Here is a 20,666-nt window from a genome sequence, read left to right as displayed (position 1 = left end):
ACCTACAGACCTTCTCTGACAAAATCGCTATAGACAGTATGCATATTTGTGCAACAGTCAACAGAGGTGTTCTGTAATGAGAAAATGAATTCTCAAGTCTCACACATTTGGCAAACACTATGTATTTTGTCCTCTGGAAGATGCATAGTGCATATTAGCATATGAAGGGTCCTGAGACATCTTATCTGAACACACATATTGAATGTTGCCTGGCAAGTACTGTCAACATCTTTTCTGTTTTCAGAACCCCTTTCTCATCTAATTATCTTGTTTTTATTTTTGACAATATGTTACTTCAACTCATGATAATTTCCAGTGTTGGAATTACACTCATTTGCCACTACATGCAACTTCTCATATAATCCTTACCAATTAATGGCATACAGAATATGTGATCTCCATAAATCTCTTGGAGAAACAGTACTCCAGACTTTTTCTTCTTGCCTTGTTAACTGATGCTTTAAGATCACGCCTAAACTCCTCTTCTTCAACAAGTCCTCACAGATCCTGTTCCATACAGGATTGTCTTCTTCTGTCAAGAGTTCCAATAATGTGCCTAGAGTCCTTTTTGAGATACAGATTGTAGATCTTTCCTGCCTCATAGGGCCAAACCAGGGTCATCGCTTTATTCATGTGAAGAGCATCTAGATACTAAGTGAGAGACAACTATTGTAAGGGTTTCCTTGGTCCTGGCTAGAAGATTGACACAGGCAATGTCAATGAGGAAGAGCTGTAGATTTGGCTTCTTCAGGTCATCTGCAGCTGAAGGTCAGCTTCAGCAGAGAAGATGCCAGGGGACTGAGGTGTAGGGATGGCAGCACAGGGCACTCAAGCATAGACAGGAGCCTATCTGGGTCAAAATTTGTGTTCTTTTTTTAGGCTCTGTGCTCCTTTTACTCAGAGCCTGGCAGGTTCATCTGGACAATGACATGCCTTGAAACCTCAGAACTGACCCATATATCACAGATGAGACAGGGTTAGACAATGGCTTCTTGTTTCTTGGGGGTGAGTTCATGTGTTTGCATTCATCAAACTATCACAACACTACATCCATAGGAAATGATCCAATTTTAATTCAAATCAGTTAATAAATGGACTCAGTGTTAATAATAGCAATGATTAGAATAATGATAGTGGATTCCATGCTGAGAACAGATCACGGGACAGGCACTCTGAACTTTATAAACATCTGAGAGTTAATTCTCTAAACAGTTCTATAATGTAGTTATTAGCATGGACACTTTATAAGTGAAGAAAATGAGATTCCATGATAAATGAAGTAATGTGCTCATGACTATCTTGAAGCACACACAGCAGCCAAGATTTAAAACGAGGTTTAACTATAGACACCCTGCAGGATAGGAAGCTGATAAAAACAGAATTGTGCTCAGATGTTTCATCTTTCTTTCCCCAGAGTGCTCTGTGTATCACAGCCCAGGGATAGTCAGAATTTGAACTGTTTGTAGGAGGGGTTCCTCACTGACCACTCCCCTGGCAATGAAGCACAATCCTACCAGTCAGCCAGGCCATGCTCTGAGGAAAGAAAAAGGGCCCTTGGAGAGCTTCTGAAACTTCCCCACTCCCCAAGGACTGTTTCCCCCTGAGACAGACAGGTGCACCCCAGGACTCATGGTGAGGCTACAAGCAAGCTGTGGTGGTCCACAAAGGAGGTGCCACCTGATAGACAAATGAAGAAACAGACATTAGGTGGCATTTGGAGATCAAACTAAAAACAGACTTCCCTATATGCTTATCATTTTACAAACCATCGGTGAACCACATTGCCCTCAGGATAAAATCCTGAGGTCTGACCATGCCTTCAGAGACCAGCCACAGCATGTCTTTATGTCTCCTTGGACTCATCTTTCACTTCTGCTATGGACTCAGTTGTATCTCCCCACAGACATATGCTGTAGTAACCCCCATTGCAACTAAAACTCAGAAAAGGCATTTTAGGGAGACATTAGGTATGGTCATTACGAGTGGGGCCCTAGTTACAGAACTATGCCAGAGGAAGAAAGAGGAGGAGGAGGAAGATGATGGTGATGAGGGAAAGAGGATGAGGAAGAAAATTCTTTCCCCATCATGTCAGGACACAGTGAAGTTGCTGTGTGTAATCCAGGAAGGGAGCCCCCACCAAAATTGGCCATATTGACACCCTAATCTTGAACCTCTAGTTTCTAAAAGTGTGGGAAAATAAATGTCTTATTTAAGCCAACCAGTCAGAGTTAATTAATATGTTCCCCTCACCAGCTCCCTCCCTTTTATGTTAGTTCCCTCACCGACGCCTTCCCTTTCATGTTCATTTACTTGCCAGCTCCTCCCCTTTCATGTTACTTACCATTAGACTGCCCTCATAGGTCTCAAGTGCATCAAACTCAAGTCCTTTTTTGTTCCAGGGCCTACTATATTCTCTTTCCTGTGCCCAATATGTGTGTTCTCCTCTTACTAAGTCTGATAAGCATTCAGAACTCTGAACTTAATATATTTGTTAGGACAAACTATCCTGTGTTGTAACAAACATTCCATAAGTGGCTTACAACAATGAAAGTCTACTTCTTGCCCTGACACTTGTCTGATATGAGCAGGCAGCAGGGTGCTGCTAGCCATCATCATACAGGCATAAAGACACAAGATATCCACCATGTGTGCAGCAAGAAAAGATGGTGTGGTTAACAGCTTTCTGTCTCCTCCAAGAAGGAGCATGCATCACTTCCGCTTACATTTTATTAGCTTGAAGACTTCACATAGCCATTTCTCTATTACTGTGTAGATTGTGGCAGCAATGCAAAATCAAGTTAATAAAAGCATGCATTACCCTCACAGACTTGTCACTCTGTGCAGTAAGAACACTTAAAATCTACTCTCGGCACTTCACATATTCCGCAGATGGTTATAGTGCTGGCCAGCTTTGGTCAACTCAACACAAGCTTAGGCATACCTGGGAAGAAGCAATCTCAATTGAGGAATGGGTTCTATCAGATTGGCCTGTTGCCATGTCTCTGGGGGCATTTTCTTGATTTCTAATTGATGTAGGAAGATCCAGTTAACTGAGGGTAGTGCCACTCCTAGGAAAGGTGGTCCTGGTCTGTATAAGAAAAGTAGCTGCTGGGTGGTAGTTAACACATATCTTTAATCACAGAAGCCGGAAGGCAGAGGCAGGTGGATCTCTGGGTTCCAGACCAACATTGTCTACAAAGGAAGTTCCAGGATACACAGCCACATGGAGAAATCCTGTGTTGGACAAAGCAAACAAACAAACAAACAAAAAACAAAACAAAAAAAGGTAGCTCAAGTCCATATGAAACTTAAAAGCTAAATAAACCCTTTCCTCTCCAAGTTGGTTTTGGTCAGTGTTTTATTTTTGTTTTGTTTTTGTTTTTGCACAGCCACAGACAGACAAACAATAGTTAACAGTAGTCACCACATTATTAAAGATATCTCTTCAAATTACTTCTGAAGTAGAACTTTCTATCCTTTACTCTCCACCCACCCTGACTTCCCAGCCTCAGGTTTGGTGACTACTATTCTACTCTCTGTTTTTATGAGCTTGGCATTTTAGACACCAAATAGCAGTGAGGTCATGCAGTATTTATCTTTCTGTATTGTGCAGTATTTATCATTTCACTTTATATGACTTCCTCAGGATTCAATCACATTTTTCATAAACCACAGGGTTTTATTCCATTTTGAGACTGCATGGTATTTCATTGTGTATACATATATACTGCATTTTCTTCATTCCCAATGGACATTTGTAGCCACCACCAACACTGCAGGCACACTTACTAATGTGTACATGACAGAGAGAATTAACTTTCTTGATCCCATGATTAATGTAGTGTGGAACAAAGTATGAGTAGAGAGGAAGAGAAGGATTGTTTCCAACTAATGTGAGGGAAAAAAGCACAAGAAGAGAGCGGGTGTTCCTCTTGGAGAAGTAGTTTGAATATTTACTCCTGTGAATCCTGATCCTTGGGAGAAAGTTTGTTGGCTGCCAGCGTCTTGAATCTATGTATCTTTTAAAATGCAGTGAATCAATTAATGCTTGCAGAAGTTTTGAGCAGTTGGGCAGAAAGGAAAGACACAGGGCTTTCAGAAGTCCTTCCTATCCTAGGAGTGTCCTGAGTGGAGGGACAGAATGAGAGGCCCCTCTCCTCTTTCTTGCCACCAGAAGTTTTCTATTATCTCACTTCTGAAAGGGAACAGAGCACAGAAATGGGCTGTGAATCCCATTTATATTCATTAACACTTAAAGATGAAAAATACCTTTCCATTATCCCTGGGATAATTCAAGCCCATTGCATAGGAAAATGTGATATATCTTTGTCACTGCAATCTCAGGGACAAGAGATTAGGACATACAGTGCAGAGCAAACCAGTGCGATTTTGCTGGGAACTCTAAGGCACATGGATGAGTTTAGTCCTATTGTTAGGGCACTGGAGGTACAGCTTCCCAAAATGAGCTGCTAAAGTGGATCTGGGTGTGGAGATTAGAGAGAGAAACAGAGACATCCAAAAAGGCAACAGAGGCTCTTGAAAATCATGGAGTAAAAGTTGACTGTATCTGTATGTATGGAATTCTCATTCTATGTCAACCACTTGGCCAAACTAACCCTGCCTAATCCATGCCTACAGATCATCTCTGTGGATTTGTTCATTTGGTTATTTTAATTAATTTGAATTTTGTATGTACATATGCTTCTTTGTTTCTCTGTCTTTGTGTCTCTGTCTGTCTGTCTTTCTCTCTGTGTCTCTCTCTCTTTCTCTCTCTCTCTCTCTCTCTCTCTCTCTCTCTCTCTCTCTCTGTGAGTGTGTAAGCCAGAAAGTGATGGCAGATGTCTTCCTCTATCATCCTCCACCTAATTTTTTTGAGGCAGGGTCTCTCATTTACCCTAGAACTTGACAGTTAGGCTAGACTAGTTGGCTACTGAGCTCTGGCGAACCAACTTCTTCTTTTCCTCAGAGTTGGAATTCCAAATTTTTGCTGCTATACCTGGCTGTTTTATATGGGTCCTGGGGGGTGGAACTGGGGTCTTCATGCGCATGTGACCAGAGCGTTATGGATTAAACTATCTCCCAGCACCTAGCTTATTTTTAATTTATATACAATATAGCTGATTTCCTTATGGCATTCTCAAACATCACTTTGTTTGATCGTCCTGATCAACCTCTGGGTCCTATACCCTCTGTCCTACTTGTACCCTTCCCCTAGTGTTAACCTTTCCACTTCTATGTTATGCATGTTCTATAACTTTCCCCATTCCGGTTCCTTAAAACCTTTCTTTACACCTCATGGTCCCCTTTCTATTTTCATAACCTCCACCCACATTTGTTCCTACATAAATATACATATAAAAATCAGAAGCTAGTGTCTGCTTATAGAAAAAAAAAATGTGGTATTTGTCTTTTTTGAGTCTAGTTGTTCATCTGTTATTTGCCCTGTATGTGTGTGATATGTATACATGTTTGTGTGTGTGTGCATGTGCATGTGTGCATCCATGGACACCAGAAGTCAACTTTGGTTATTGTTCCTTTTTCTTTTCTCTGTCTTCCTTCCTTCCTTCCTTCCTTCCTTCCTTCCTTCCTTCTTCTTCCTTCCTTCCCATCCCTCCCTCCCATCCCTCCCTCCCTCCTCCCTCCCTCCCTCCCTCCCTCCCTCCCTCCCTTTCTTCTTTTTTCTTTTGTGCCATAGCATCCCTTATTGGCTTGTAGCTCAATGATTTGGCTAGGCTAACTGGCCAATGAGCCCTGAGTACTTCTTGTCCTTCTCCACCTCCCCAACACTTGGATTACAAAAAACATACCACCAATGATGGATCTTTTAAAATTAATGTTCTGGGAACTGTTTTCAAGGTTTGAATTGATTTCAAACATTTTATTGTATGAGACTTTCCCCCAGATCTCATCAAAACATGTGGTACAGCCAATAAAGGCACAGTATATTCTTAATGCTGTACACCCACTGGATCAAGTTAGATGTACCTTTGTGGATTGTTTGCATATGTGTTCCTGATATGACTGACAAGGTTCACAATGACAATCCCACAATTCAGCAAATAGAAGCACCAAGTTAAAGCTTGGCATATACAGACTGCTTATTGGCTCTTCCTATTGTTATGACTAAAAACAGTTTCATTAAATAAATGCTCTTGTTTCTCAGCCAATTGAAAACATCTACTGACTTCATCTAGCATCATATACAGTGGTGAAAGACTGATCCTTTTCCTCCAAGATCAACAATACTTTCCCATTATTTACTGTAGTACTGGAATTTCAGGGCAGAACAACTAGATGAGAACAGGAAAGAAGATCCATTTACACTGGAATGGAACACTCAAATTATCTCTGTTTTCAGATAATAAGATCTTTTATGCAGAAAACACTAATGATTCCACCAAAAAATAACCTGTTAGAACTAATAAAGTCCTTAAAACCTGTTAGAAATTCATTAAGTTGCAGGAGAGAATATCAACACAAAAATCAAGTGTTTCCATACACTAGCAATGAACAATCTGAAAAGGAAATTAAGAAAACAATTCCATCAAAAAGAACAAAATCCTTAGGAGCAAAGTGAGCAAAGGAGGCAAAAGATGTGTACATAGAAACCAGCAAAATGTTGCTCAAAGTAATTAAACAAGACATGAGCAAGTGTTCATGGATTGGAAGCCTTAATTGCAAAGGTATCAGTATTACCTAAAGCTGCCTACAGGTTCAAATATTTTCTATCCAAAATCTAAGTGACATCTGTCATAGTTAGCACTAATTGTCAACTTGACAGGCTCAATAGTCACCTACAAGACAAGCCTCTAGCCACACCAATAGGAGTTATTTATATTAGGGCATGTTTGTGAGGGAATATTAAGTCAGCGGGTGAAGACTATTCATCTTCTCTGGGCTTGCTTTCTGCATTGTATAAAAAGGAGGAAGCTAGGTGGCCAGGAGTACCTATTGCTGTTTTCTTCCTGACTACAGATGCAGTCTGCTGTTCCAACATCCTACCACTGTGACAACACTACCATGATGAAGTATAACTTTGACCTGTGAGACAAAATAAATGCTTTCTTCTCTAAATTTTTTTTGTCAGAGTATTTTATCACAGCAAGAGGAAAAGTAACTAACACAACATCTTTCACAGAAATATACAAGCCCATCCTGAAATTCATGCAGATTCTGGAGAACCAAGATGAAGAACTCATACTTTCTCATATTAAAACTTGCTTATTAAAATGGCATAGTAGAGTTGGCAAGATGGCTTTATCAGTGTGGTTGATTACCTGATTTGATTACTGGTCCCTTATGATGGAAGGAAGGAACCAATTCCCCAAAATTGTCTTCTAACCTCCATAAATGTACTGTCATGTTGTATACATATATGCACATAAATTAGAAAATGTAAAATGACATAAAGTTAGATATACAGACTGATGGAGGGGGAGAGAGAACCTAGAAGTAGAAACTCACTTATGACTTGTACAAAAGGTTACCAGGACCATCCAATAGTGAAAGGACAGTCTTTTGAGCCAATAGTGCTAAGAAAACTGGGTTTGGACCCTTAACTCATATCATAGGCAAAAATTCACTCAAAATGAACAAAGACATAAATGTAAGAAATAAAAGTATAAAACTTTGAAAAAAGCAAAAAGGCTTCATGACAGTGAGTTTGGCGGTGATACCTTAGATACAACACCAAAAGCACAGGCAACAAAAGAAAAAAAATAGATGAATTGGACTTCTTCGAAGTTAAAAATATGTGTAGATCAAAGATACTATGAGTAGATGAAAAGGCAGCCCATTGGTCATGATGCATTGTAAAGGATGAGTATAGCTCAGCAGCGGACCGCATGCTTAGTACGCAGAAGGCCATAAGTTCAACAGAGGAGAGGATTTGTTTATCTGAGAAAGGGTCTTGCTGTATGTTTTAGGTTTGCCTGGTACTTGCTATGTAGACAGGTTGGCTTTAAACTCATTCTAGTTCTCCTGCCTCAGCTTTCCACGTGTTGAGATAACAGGCACAAGCCACCATGCCTGTTTTGAAAAGAATTTTGAATGTTCTTCACACAAAGCAATGGTATGTGATTGAACAGATAGACTAAAAATCCAGACTTCACTATTAGACAATGTATGTATGTGTTGAAACTTTGCACTGTATCCCATGAATGTGCACAATCACTCTGACAATTAAATTGTCAGACAATTAAAAAAATACATAAAATAGAGAAATGCTTGCAACTACAGATCTGACAAGTTGTTAATATTCAGGATTTATAAAGAAATCATGTAGCTCAACAAGAAAACAAACAATATAATTCAAAACATATAAAAGAGAGCCTAGAAGATTAACAGTAAATCTGATGACCTGAATTCAATCCCCAGAACCATGCAAAAAGCCAGAAGTGGTGGTGTGCATCTGTAATCCCAGCACCTCCTGCTATAAGATGGGAGGCAGAGGTAGGAGAACTGACTGGAAGCACATGAGTCAACTACCTTGGATTAATACAGAGCAGTAGCAGAAACAGAAGAGCCTCTGCTTCAAACAAAGTGCAAGGCAAGAACTCACTTCTGAAAATTTTCCTCTGTCTTCCACATACATGCTGTTGCAGGTGCATGACCACACAGACACACACACACACACACACACACACACACACACACACACACACACACAAATGTGTGTGCATACACACTAAGTAAATAAATGAAAGGTACAGAAGATTTGAATAGACTTTCTCTAAAGAAAACATACAAATGGCAAAAATGAAAGGAAGCGCACTGTGACTAGCAACCAAGAAAATGCAATGCATCATGATAAGATGCCTTTTTACAACTGTTGCCATGGTCATTGTGTTAGTTAGGCTTCCTACTAATCTAACAAAACACCAAGATAATCAACTTGTAAATAGAATTGATTCACTTCAGCTCACAGGTTGGGAGGCTCCAGACCCTGATTGGTTGGTTTCTGCTGATTTGAGCCCACAGAATGGCAGCATGGTGAGGCAAGAATACATGGCAGATTCAGAGAGGAATAGGAAGGGGCCAGAGTTCCAAAAACCTCTATGCAATAATACTACCAATGACCCAAAGACCCCCTCCCCCATTAAGTCTAACCTACCAAAAGTTGCACCACACTCTGACAGGATGGTTCTAGGTACCAAGACTTTAATATACAGGTCTTTGGAGAACATTCAATATGTGAATGGAAGCAGCTATTATAAAAATAACTTTGAAAATAATTATTGGCAAGGATGTGGACAAGTTAAAATCAATGTGCGTCACTGATTGGAATGTAAAATGCAGCATGACTCAGCAACTCTGTTTCTGGTTGATATGCCCTAGAAAATGAAAGCGGATACATAAATAGATACTGTACACTCATGTATATAGCAGCATGATTCTTAACAGCCAAATGGTGGAAACCATCCAAACTTTTATTCATCTGTGATAAAAGTGGTTTTAAAAAAAAGCATGCATTGTCAGTAGAATGTTATTCTATCATAAAAAGGTACAAAATTCTGATGTGTGCTGTAGCATGCAGGAAGCTAGAGGACATTATGCTAAGTGAAATATAGACAAAAGAATAAACACTGAGTCTGCTTGATGAAGTACCAAGACTAATCAAATTTATAGACACAGAAAGTGGGATGTGGTTACCAAGGACTGAGTCATGTCAGAGTTATAGTTATTGAGGAGAGTACAGAATTTCAGTCTGAAATGGTTAAAGTTTCTAGACACAATGGTGCTGGTGAATGTGCACAAGTCCACTAAGCTTAGAAATTATTGAAATAGGCATTTTCATACTATTCCATTTTACCATTTGTCTTAGTTAGGGTTTCTGTTGCTGTGAAGAGACACCATGACATTGCAACTCTTATAAAGGAAAACATTATTGGGGTGGCTGACAGTTTCAGAGATCTGGTCCATTATCATCATGGTGGGACATGGCAGCACCAGGCAGACATGGTGCTGATGAAGGAGCTGAGAGTTCTACATCTTGATCCACAGGGAAAAGGAAGTAAACTGTGACATTAACATAGCTTGAGACTGGGAGACCTCAAAGCCCACCCCCACAGTGACACATTTCCTTTAATAAGGCCACAGCTACTCCAACAAAGCCACACCTCCTAGTAGTGCCACTCCCTTTAGGGGGCATTTTCTTTCAAACCACCCTACCATTCTACTGGCTGTGTATGCTTTTTCTTTATCACTCACAGATAGATAAGAGTTTGCATGGTTTCTACCATTTGGCTGTTGGGAATCATGTTGCTATATACATGAATATACCATATCTATTTAAGTCTCTGTTTTTGTTTTCTTTTGGTAAATGTTTCATTAACTTTTACCAGTTAAAGATGTTCTCAGTTACTTTAACACAGGGTTGGTTCAACAAAGTCTTTTTATGAGGACTATTGTGGTTTGATCATAGAGGGAATAGAAGCAGAAAGGAAAAATTTTACCCTGGTATGGAGGGAAGAACAGCCTTTATATACGTGAACACACCAGAGATTTATTTTTCAAGTTTCTGTTTGGAACATCTCTCTATTTTTTGTGATAAACGCCATGACCAAAAGCGACTTAGAGGAGGAAAGGGCTTATTTCAGCTTATTCTTCTAGGTCACAGTATATCATTGAAGAACATTAGGGCAGGAACTGAAGCAGAAACCATGCAGGAATGCAGCTTACTGGCTTGATCTCTGACTCTTGTTCCAGTGCCTGTGTTCAGCTAGCTTTCTTTTACAGGCCAGCCCCAACTGTCTAGGGATGGTGCTGCCCAGAGTTAGCTGGACCATCCCACATCAATCATCAAATAAGACAATGCCCCACAGAATACTCTGATTTGGGCAGTTTCTCAACTGTGATCCCCCTTCCCAGTTGCCTCTAGTTTGTGTCAAGTTGACAGCTAAAACCAATGAGGACAGAACCTTGTAGTGGTCATGAGTTCATCTTGGGTGGTCTCTAGTGGTTGTAGAATAGAATAGGAATTGCTGGTGGGACGGGACAGTTAAAGCTAGCTGACCCTGTCATTTTCTGCCTGTTGCACACAGACAAGTTGTGAAGGAATTTGAGCTTTGAAATTTACTTTCCTTGTCTGTAAAGCATGGGTGACTACTTACCACAGATAAGTTGGTACTTGAAAAGGAAGTGCTCTATGTGTTGGCAACCACTGGCCCCTTTATCATGGTGTACTAAACTTTGTTTTGGTTCCATCTGCTTCTGTGTACTGTATCTCAGGAGAGTAAACCTTGATTTGAATCTGGAGGCCCTCAGTGAGGGGTAGCATCTTTTCAGAACCTTGCCTTGCCTCTCAGAAGTGAGAGCCATCTTCATATCCCCAGGGACACAACTGGAGCTGGATCAGTGTCCTCTTCAGCTCCGGTAAGTCAAGCTTTCAGAGTGGCTGCTTCATTTTAGAGTCTCAGGCTGGTGTACCCATGTCTCTTCCAGCAAGCCTTTGTTTGTTGTCATCTTTCTGTTGTCCTTCCCACCATAAAATGTAATCTAGTTTCCAGCATTTTTAGCTGATATATAATTTCCATAGTTAGGTCCTGTAAAGCTGCCACCATCTCTGAGAACTTTACAGAGAAACACAAAGGCTGCCATGGAGGGGTGGATCCATCTGGGCTTGGGAATTACTCTCAATTCTATTTGCAATATACAGTGAATAAAGATGACTCGAGTTGGGGTTAAAAACCCAGAAGACTGTAGATGAGAAGGGCATAATCCCAGGCAGTGGGCAGAGTCCATTTTGACAGATTCCCCAAAGCTAGTGTAGAAGAAGAGTCCAACGCCTCTATATGATCACCACAGGGGTCTTTCATCCAAAGCTGTTCCCTTTTCACAAACTATCACTCAGGGATCTAGTATAAAGACACAGTCCCATATTTAGCAGAAATGAGGCCATGCTGGCCTAGTCACTCAACTCTGTGGCTTGCTGAATGCCTGTGACAGGCCATAACTTCATTGAATTATCTTTAATCATCACCTATACAAACTTTCAGTAAGAAATCATATATAGTTCTCACTCACCAATGATGACATGGAGGCTCAGAGATGTTAATTAGCCTACCCAAGGTCACACGGTTACCGACAGAGTTAAGATTTGAAGCTAGTGTGTCTGACTGGAGCCTTGGTGCAATCCAGGGATCACCAGGATTTCTAGCAGCTGGGAGCTTGTTAGGAATGTAGAGCCCAGGCCCCCTTCCTAGACCTTTGAATCAGAGGCTCCACTTTAACGAGATCCCTAGGTGATGTGTAGGTTCTGTAAAGCTTGCAAAACATGACTCTTGTTGGTTTTCTTTTCTGTCTGTTCTGGTGGAGTCTGGAGGTCACTAAATAAACAAGCTGATTAACTAATGAACAGATAGATGCACTGTGGGTTGAGTTCTAGGATAAAGTCTTTCCTAGTAGACTATTTCATTTTCATCCATACCAATCAGCATCTGTGGGTGGGAGGAAAGAAAAGTGATTTTTCACTCTAGGAACTAGATAGAAGATTGTTGTGGATGCAGAGTAGAGAGCAGATATATCTCATCTCCCCATATTGTTATCAAGTAGACATGAGGACTGACAAGGGACATGCAATATGGAGAGGAAGTTATGGCAGCACAATCAGGGTAACAAAGCAACCTTGTGTAGGGTCAGATGGGCTGCTTTACGTATTCAAGTCACAAACTCAAGTGGACAAGATCATCAATGTAATTCTCTTCCTTTTAGCTCATCATTTTGAACTTTCAGTCCTCTGAGTAGAAGACAATTTTTAGTCCATTTGAGTCCTATCATGACATAGGGTTGTGTCTGAGATCTAGGGGGTCCAAGGGTGAGTGAAACTGTAGGCATCTCAGACCAGATGTGGTACATCTATTGATACTGCTGGATGTGGGATAAGTTGTGCCCCACCTGAAGGTCTGTATGGATCACTGCCTGGCCCATTCATCCTGATTGAAAGACCTTGTATGGTGTTCTTAGTTAGGTCCTCATTTCTCTGATACCAGGTCTCTCTGCATTTCATGAGGCACCTTGGGAACAAACACTGCTGAAGGGTCATCTCAGATCTCTGAAACTCAGCTACCACACAGAGATGTTCCTTGAGATGGAGTTGGGGCAAAGGCTCCTCTTCATCTGTATCTTAGAACTTCTCTTGAACTTTTGCCGTCTGCTCCTCCCTATACTGCACAGAGACATGGGCAGATGGGGAGGATAGGAGCCCCTTTTCAGGAAAGGCTCAATTCATCTGCTTATTGCTTCTTAGAAACCTTTTCTTATACTTGTGGGCAGGAAGCAATGCTCTGATTCAACACCATTTTCTACAAATACATACTTATCTCCTGGTTCTCTTGGAGTCTGACTTTTCAACCTTTTCTTTGCATTCTGACCTGATAGCCCTTTCCTGAAATGGTGAAGCTGGGAGATCAGAAGATTAAGCATTGTGGGGAATAAGTGAATCTTGGTGGAAAGTCTTCAGACTGTATTTGGGCTATTAACTCAGCCTACAGGTCTATACTCAAGTTAATAAGAGTAGCTGTTATTGTATCTTCCATTTGAAAATTATATAAACCAAGTCATAAAAGGACAAAGCTTTTTTTTCAAGGATGCAGAGGTGATAAGACTAAAAACCAAGGTTAAAACTCAAGATTGGTTCCCATCTGGAGCCCAAGGATATGAATTGGGTCATGAAGGCTTGAATTTTGGATGACCATTTCACAGCAGTATGCTTTTGAGCAAGCTCCCTAGCCTCCTTTAGCCTGCTTCATGATCTTCCACAATGATGGTGGGGGTGCCTTATAGAGATGACTTATAGGCATCAATCATAGAAAGTTCTACCACATACAATTGTTCAATAAAATTAAATTAATATTAATATTTTTATTATTTTGCCATAGAACTAGGGCAACATTTAAAATCTTAGAATCTTAGTGTGACAAGATGTTAAGATTGAAATAAAGTGACTTTGGAAATGAGGCACTCAGACTTCCTTATTTCACAGATGGGAATCCTGAAGCCCATAGAAAATAAGACAGCTACATAGTAGCAGAATTTGGTGCCAATCAAGAAGGGCTGCTGATTTGGGCAAAAGGTAAAGTAATTTTGGGAATGGTCAAGTTGAGATGCCTGGGTGGGTGGCTGTGGGAGGGCTTCTTCAGGTGGAGGGGACATGAAGCTTTGTGGTCCTGGGAGAGAGCCATGCTACAGCCTGTGATGGAGGAACTGCTGGCATCTGAGTGGCCCAAACTCCAGAGGGATGTCTGAGGTTAGTCATGAGATGTGCAGCGTCAAATAAAGAGCTGGGAAAAGTTATGAGTTCCATGACCATGTGAGAAGAGAACAGGGATAGTGGCCATTGGGGAATCTCAAGAAGAAAAGGTAGAGATACCAGATAAAGTTGGGAATAGTAAAGAGTAATCAGGCTAGGCTTACAGTTGTTAGAGGAATGGGCTTTGAAACAGCTAGGTAGAGAAGCAAAGGAGCTACCTTGGGAGACTTAGATGTTGTCTGAGTGGGGATCAAGATAATCTCTGTGATCAACTCGAGGACAACTTGTGACATTTGCATGATCTATGGAGGGCTATCATCTTTGTGTGTGTGTGTGTGTGTGTGTGTGTGTGTGTGTGTGTGTGTGATGTACTTTCTCCCTTTAAGTTGTGGTCTAGCTTTGTTACTTTGTAACTTGAAAAAATAGGGTTTTCTTGTCAATTGTCCTTGTTTTCTATCATGGAGTCAGAATAAAACCAGGTGACATTTCACTCATCAGGAAGGTTTGGCTCTGTACTTGTGCATGCATTTGTTTTCTTCAAGGCTCCAACTGTGAGCTGGAAGAGATTTCAAAAGATAAATCATTTGACTTATTGCCCAGAGTAGGAATCTATCCATAGCATCCTTGGCACATGGTTTTCCAGAATCTTCCGGCGTCATCTAGTGGGGTCCCTTGCCTTCTCAGGCATTGGATTGCTGTTTTAAGAGATAGAATTCTTATCTGGTTCTTTCTTACATTTAGCTGATCCTGAACTTCCACCTAGATGACCTAGATTTGTTCCCTGGGGTCATATTGAGATATCAGTTTTTATTTCCATTGGCCTATATGGCTTGAAAATGCCTCATACTGTCCCTTCAGACTTCTCTTTTCCTTCAGCATCTTTGGTCTTTCAGCTGTGGCTCAATCTTTTAGTCCCAACAAGGCACCAATGAGAGGGGAATGACTTGTCTCCTGCCTGGCTTGCCAGCCCTCATCTGGAGACAGCTCAGTCACCCATTTGTACCTTTTGTTACTCTTCTCACCTCTTTGTTGTGGCTGTACTCTCTTAGTTTTCTTATCACAGATTTTATTTAACTGATAGTAAGTTCAAATCCCAACTTTCCACTTACATTATATATATATATATATATATATATATATATATATATATGAACATTTTCATGTTTTTAAATTGAAAATAGATATATTTTTCATACAATATATTCTGATTATGGTTTCCCCTCCCCCAGTTCTTCCCAGCTCTTCCCCACTTCCCCATCCATTCAAATCCATTTCTGTCATTACACTACAAACAGGCTTCTAAAATAATGATAATAAAATAAGATAAAAGAAAATAAACCAGAATAGGACAAAAAAAAAAAAAAACTAAGCTAAACTAAAAACAGGGGGAAAAGCCAAAGAAACACATATTGATGCCGACACACACACATATTTACACACACAGAAAACTCATAAAAACAAAATCAGAAACCTTAATATATAAGCAAAATATCTGTAAGGTTAAAAAAAGTTCAGATAAAGCATTGTAGAAAAAAAAAACCTTCAGAAGTACTATTGAGTTCTTTTTGTGTTGACCATCTACTACTGTAATGGGCCCTGCCTATAAGTGTGGTTTGTATACACAATGAGACTTCACTGGAGAAAGCTAATGTTCCTTTGTGAGTGGTTATCAACTGGAGATAGCTTCTGTGTTAGGGATGGGGGTTGTATCCTTTTCTCTCAGTGCTTGGACCCCATCTGGGGCAGATCCATGTAGGACCATGCTTCTACAGTCTCTACTAGTTCATATGTGCACTGGTCTTGTGGTGTCTAGAAGGCCTTGTTTCCTTTTTGTCCTCCCTCCCCAATGGTTCTTTCTTAGGTTTTCTATTTGCTATAAAGAGACATCATGACCACGGCAACTCTGATAAAAGAAAACATTTAATTGGGGATGACTTACAGTTTCAGAGCATTAGTCCATTTTCATCATGGTGGGACATGGCAGCTTGCAGGCAGACGTAGTGCTGGAGAAGGAGCTGAGACTTCTACATCTTGATCTTCAGGCAACAGGAACTGGATTGAGACACTGAGCATAGCTTGAGCATAGGAGACCTCAAAACCCACCTCTATGATGACACACTTCCTCCAACAAGGCCATTCATACTCCAACACTATTAGGCCACACTTCCTAATAGTTCCAGTCCCTATGAATGTATGGGGGACAATTACATTCAAACTACCACAGACTTTTAGACTCTTTTTGCTTCCTCTTCCACAGAGTTCTCTGAGCCCTAAGGGGATGGGTTAGATGAAGACATCCCATTTAGGACTGTGTACATTTCTTAAACATACTAAGTTCCATTTTGAGAATGAAAATGGTTATGCACCAACTAGATAAGAATGTTGTGAAGAGTGAATGTGACAACTTAAAGGCTTAACATCTGGAAAACATAATTGGTAAGTTATTATTGACTGATTATGCTAATCTAAAAAGCACTCATAATTGATTACTATATAATGGGAACTATTGTAAGTATTTTGGAAATACTAACTCATTTAATATTCATAACCACTCTGGAAGATACAAATATTTTCTGTCCTTTTTATAGATGAGGACATAGAGATGTGAAGTCAGTTATTACTACTATTTGTGTGTCTATGTATGTGTGGTATATGGACATACATGTATTTGCATGGTATATGAGCATACATGTGTATTATGCACAGGTGTATACATGTGGGGGTCAGAAGAGGACACTGATATCTTTTTCTGCCTGCTGTATTCCTTTGAGACGGGGTCTCTAACTGAATCTGGAGCCACACTAGCAGCCAGTAAGCCCAGATGATTCTTTTGTCTTTGCTCTCATAGTCCTATGGTTACAGGTGTTAGCATCATCATGCCCAGATTTTTCTTCCCTGTGGATGCTGGGATTTAAACTCGGGTCCCCATGCTTATAGAGCAAGCAAGCACTCTTACTAATGGAGCCATTTCCTCGGACCCCCGATGTCAATTATTAATGTTTAGTGCTTCTGGTGTCATGAGTTTTTGCTGTGTCCCTGTCTCCCACAAAGCTTCAGTGGCTTTCTGCCAAGTCATCTGCCCTGGCTTGGGTTCCACTGGACAGTTATGCTGCTCTTGGCTAGCCCCACCCATGGGTGTGCCAGTCCTCTCACCTTCCTTATAGGGATGCTGTGCTTCAGAGTCCCTCACACTGAGCCACAGAAACTTTGAAATGAGAAAGGTGCATTGTTTGGAGCACCTGTGCTTTGGAATAAGTGTAGGACCTCAGTATCCTCCTGTCTTCTCATTGCTTCCAGTCTTCTGCCATGAAGGAGCATGCCTGCCACATGCCTCCCAAGGAATCGAGAGAGACAAGTGATCTTGGAGCTTGCAAAGCCAGGATCCAAAAGAAAACATTTCTTTTTCTAGGTTCTTTGCCTCAATTATTTTTATTACAGGGATGAAAAGTTGATTAACATACAATGGCCAGGCCTATGGTGGGGTGTTATATCTGGCTTAAAGTGAAAGAGCATTCAAAGTTTTGAGATAAAAGATGTGATAGAATTGGATCCAACACATGTGGACTCAGTGATGTAGAACTGAATGAGACCTGGCCCTCCCTTTGGAGAGCTATGAGCTCATAGAAAGGTCAGAAGAGCCTCTGGAGTATCAGCACTATTTTTCCCTTTAGTGGCTTGACATTGACTATTTGGATAATTTCCTGAAAAGCTTACTACCCTTACCATAAATTGACAGAGGGAGTCTTCCAGTTCTGAGCACGTCCCTGATTACTCTCCTGAGTTAGAGTGCAGATTCTTTGCTGATGCAGCTTCTATGGCCCTAGATCTCACCAACTGCTAACAGAGACCTGCAGGGAAAGGAATTCATCTGTTCAATAAACATGTCTGTCCAACCATAGAAACAAAAATGTTATCTATCATCTTTGTCAATCAAGAAAACATGAGGTGGTTTTGGCACAGGAGGAAGCTGGGTATGAAGTATCAGTCATCAGAAGCCCAATGTTCAAAGTCGGGGGATCTCAATACATAGTCTTTGGTAAGTCTGTTAGGACACTGTGCTAGGCACCATCTCATCTGAATATCACAAGGGCTCTACAAAGTAGGAATCACTGTCCCCAGTTTGTGGGTGGGGAAACAGAACCAGAGAAAGTGAAGCTACTTACTGCTCAAGGACACAGAGCACCTAAGTACTGCATGCAGGAATGTTATTTACCTAGGCAGAGTTCTTTTCATAGGAGAACATTTTATACCATCTTCCTCTTACCGAATTTAACACTAACATTATGGAACACTGACTCTGGTCAGCACTGGAACAGGAGTCCTATCACCTTACATTCTAATTGTTACTGCCATGATGCATAAGTACCTTTCTTGAAGCCTGTTTTGGTGATGCCACTAACAACTGTCTGCTGTATTGAAAAGACTTTGAGGCCAGGCTTGTGCTCAGTGGGGAAGGATTTGATGCTGAGGCAGAGAACACTGAAAGACGTGTAGCAGTGGAATAGACAATCTCTTAGTTCTTTTGAAAATCTTTGTCTCCTCTTCTGTTTCTCTCTCTCTTTTTCCACTTTATGGGTATTGATCAGGCAAAGCCAATCAAGAAAGGTTCCATCTGTTTCTGAGTGTTCAACTGTTGTATGGAAATAGAAAGCTAGATGGGCAGGCAGCCCTCAAGCCTGCAGGGGGATGAGTCCACACAAAGCCCCATATGTCACTATTCTGATAGCACCGTTTTACCACCTAGTGTAAAAACCCCATCTGTGAGAGCAACCAATGCCATCAACTAAAGGGCCATAAGAACCTTATGAAGACTGTGGGCTCAGATGCTACCCAGAATGCACCTATCATCTTGGAATATGGGTGGCACCACTGTGAGCATCCAGCTGCTGGGATGCAACTTTGAGCTTCACTATTGAGAACCCAGACAAGTGGATACATCTACTTCAGAGCTGGTATCCTGGAGGGTTCCAGGAAAAAAATACAGGCCTCCCATTGGCTACTAGGTGTACTATTCGTGGGCCTTCAGTGGTTTAGCCACAGTTGAGTTACAACCATCCTTTTTTTGAGACAAGGTCTCATGTAGACCAGGCTGCCTTCAGACTTACTGTATAGCTAATGCAAGCTTAGAAGTTCTAATTTTCTGGCCTTTATTTCTCAAGTGCTGAGATTACAGGCATATGCTACCATGCCATTTTTATGTTATACTAGGTGGAACTCAGGGTCTCATTTTTACTAGGGAAGAACTCTGCCAATTGAGCCACACCCCTGCCCTCTTAAGTTAATTTTAATTTAAAAGTGAAATTATAGTAATAAAAATCTCCTGCACAGCCGGGTGGTGGTGGTGCACACCTTTAATCCCAGCACTCGGGAGGCAGAGCCAGGTGGATCTCTGTGAGTTCGAGGCCAGCCTGGGCTACCAAGTGAGTTCCAGGAAAGGCGCAAAGCTACACAGAGAAATCCTATCTCGAAAAACCAAAAAAAAAAAAAAAAAAAAAAAAAAAAAAAAAAAAAAAAAAAAAAAAAATCTCCTGCACATGTTGGCTCTACATAGCACTCCTTGGCTAGGATTTCATCTTCCTAATTGATGCTCAGGTTTTGTATTAGCCAGGATTCTCTAGAGAAACAGAACTGATAAGATGAATATTTATTAAAAGGTGATTTATCAGTTTGGCTTGCATGATGTGGTTTGGGTAGTCCAACAATGGCTGTCTCATACCCGAAAGGCATAGAATCTGGTAGCTTCTCAGTCCACAGTGCTAAATATTTAAGTAGTTCCAGCCTGGGACTCAAGGATTCCTGGAGAGCTTTGGGTCTTTTGCCATGTTGGAAACGTAAAGCTAGGTACTAATATCTGCCAAGGAATGCAACAGTAGCAGCAGCAGGATGGATGAATTTGCCAATGAGAGTGAAGGTAAGTAGACAAAAATCAAAGCTTCCTCCTTCCATCTTTTATCTAGGTTGCCACCAGAAAATGCCACTCATATTTAGGGTGCTTCTCCGCCCCAAACAATCTCATGAAGAAAATCCCCCATGAGTATTCGCAAGTTTGCCTTTTAGTTGATTCCACATCTAGTCAAGTTGAGAATGAATCGTACCAATTACAGGGTGTGTCAGGAAGCAGCTCTCAAAGTGCAGAGGTCTGTTGTGGGACACTAACTACAACATAGTTTGACGATGACAAGAGCAGATTTTGGACCAACTTTTTGTTGTTTCAGCTATGGCAGCAGATAAAGTACAGAAAACGGAAATGATGTTTGACCCCAACTAAGAATAAATTAGACATACATATCTGATAGTGTATCCAGCCAAAGTGGGCCGCGCCGGCCAGATGAGATTTTTAAAATGATGTTGATTTCTTACTATTCCTAAATGCTACACTTCATGGATTATTCTTCCTATTCCCCCCTTCCTCTTCCCC

Source organism: Peromyscus leucopus, chromosome 2 (assembly GCF_004664715.2).
Source record: "Peromyscus leucopus breed LL Stock chromosome 2, UCI_PerLeu_2.1, whole genome shotgun sequence".
Classification (NCBI taxonomy): Eukaryota; Metazoa; Chordata; class Mammalia; order Rodentia; family Cricetidae; genus Peromyscus; species Peromyscus leucopus.
Note: the sequence above shows the minus strand (reverse complement) of the source record.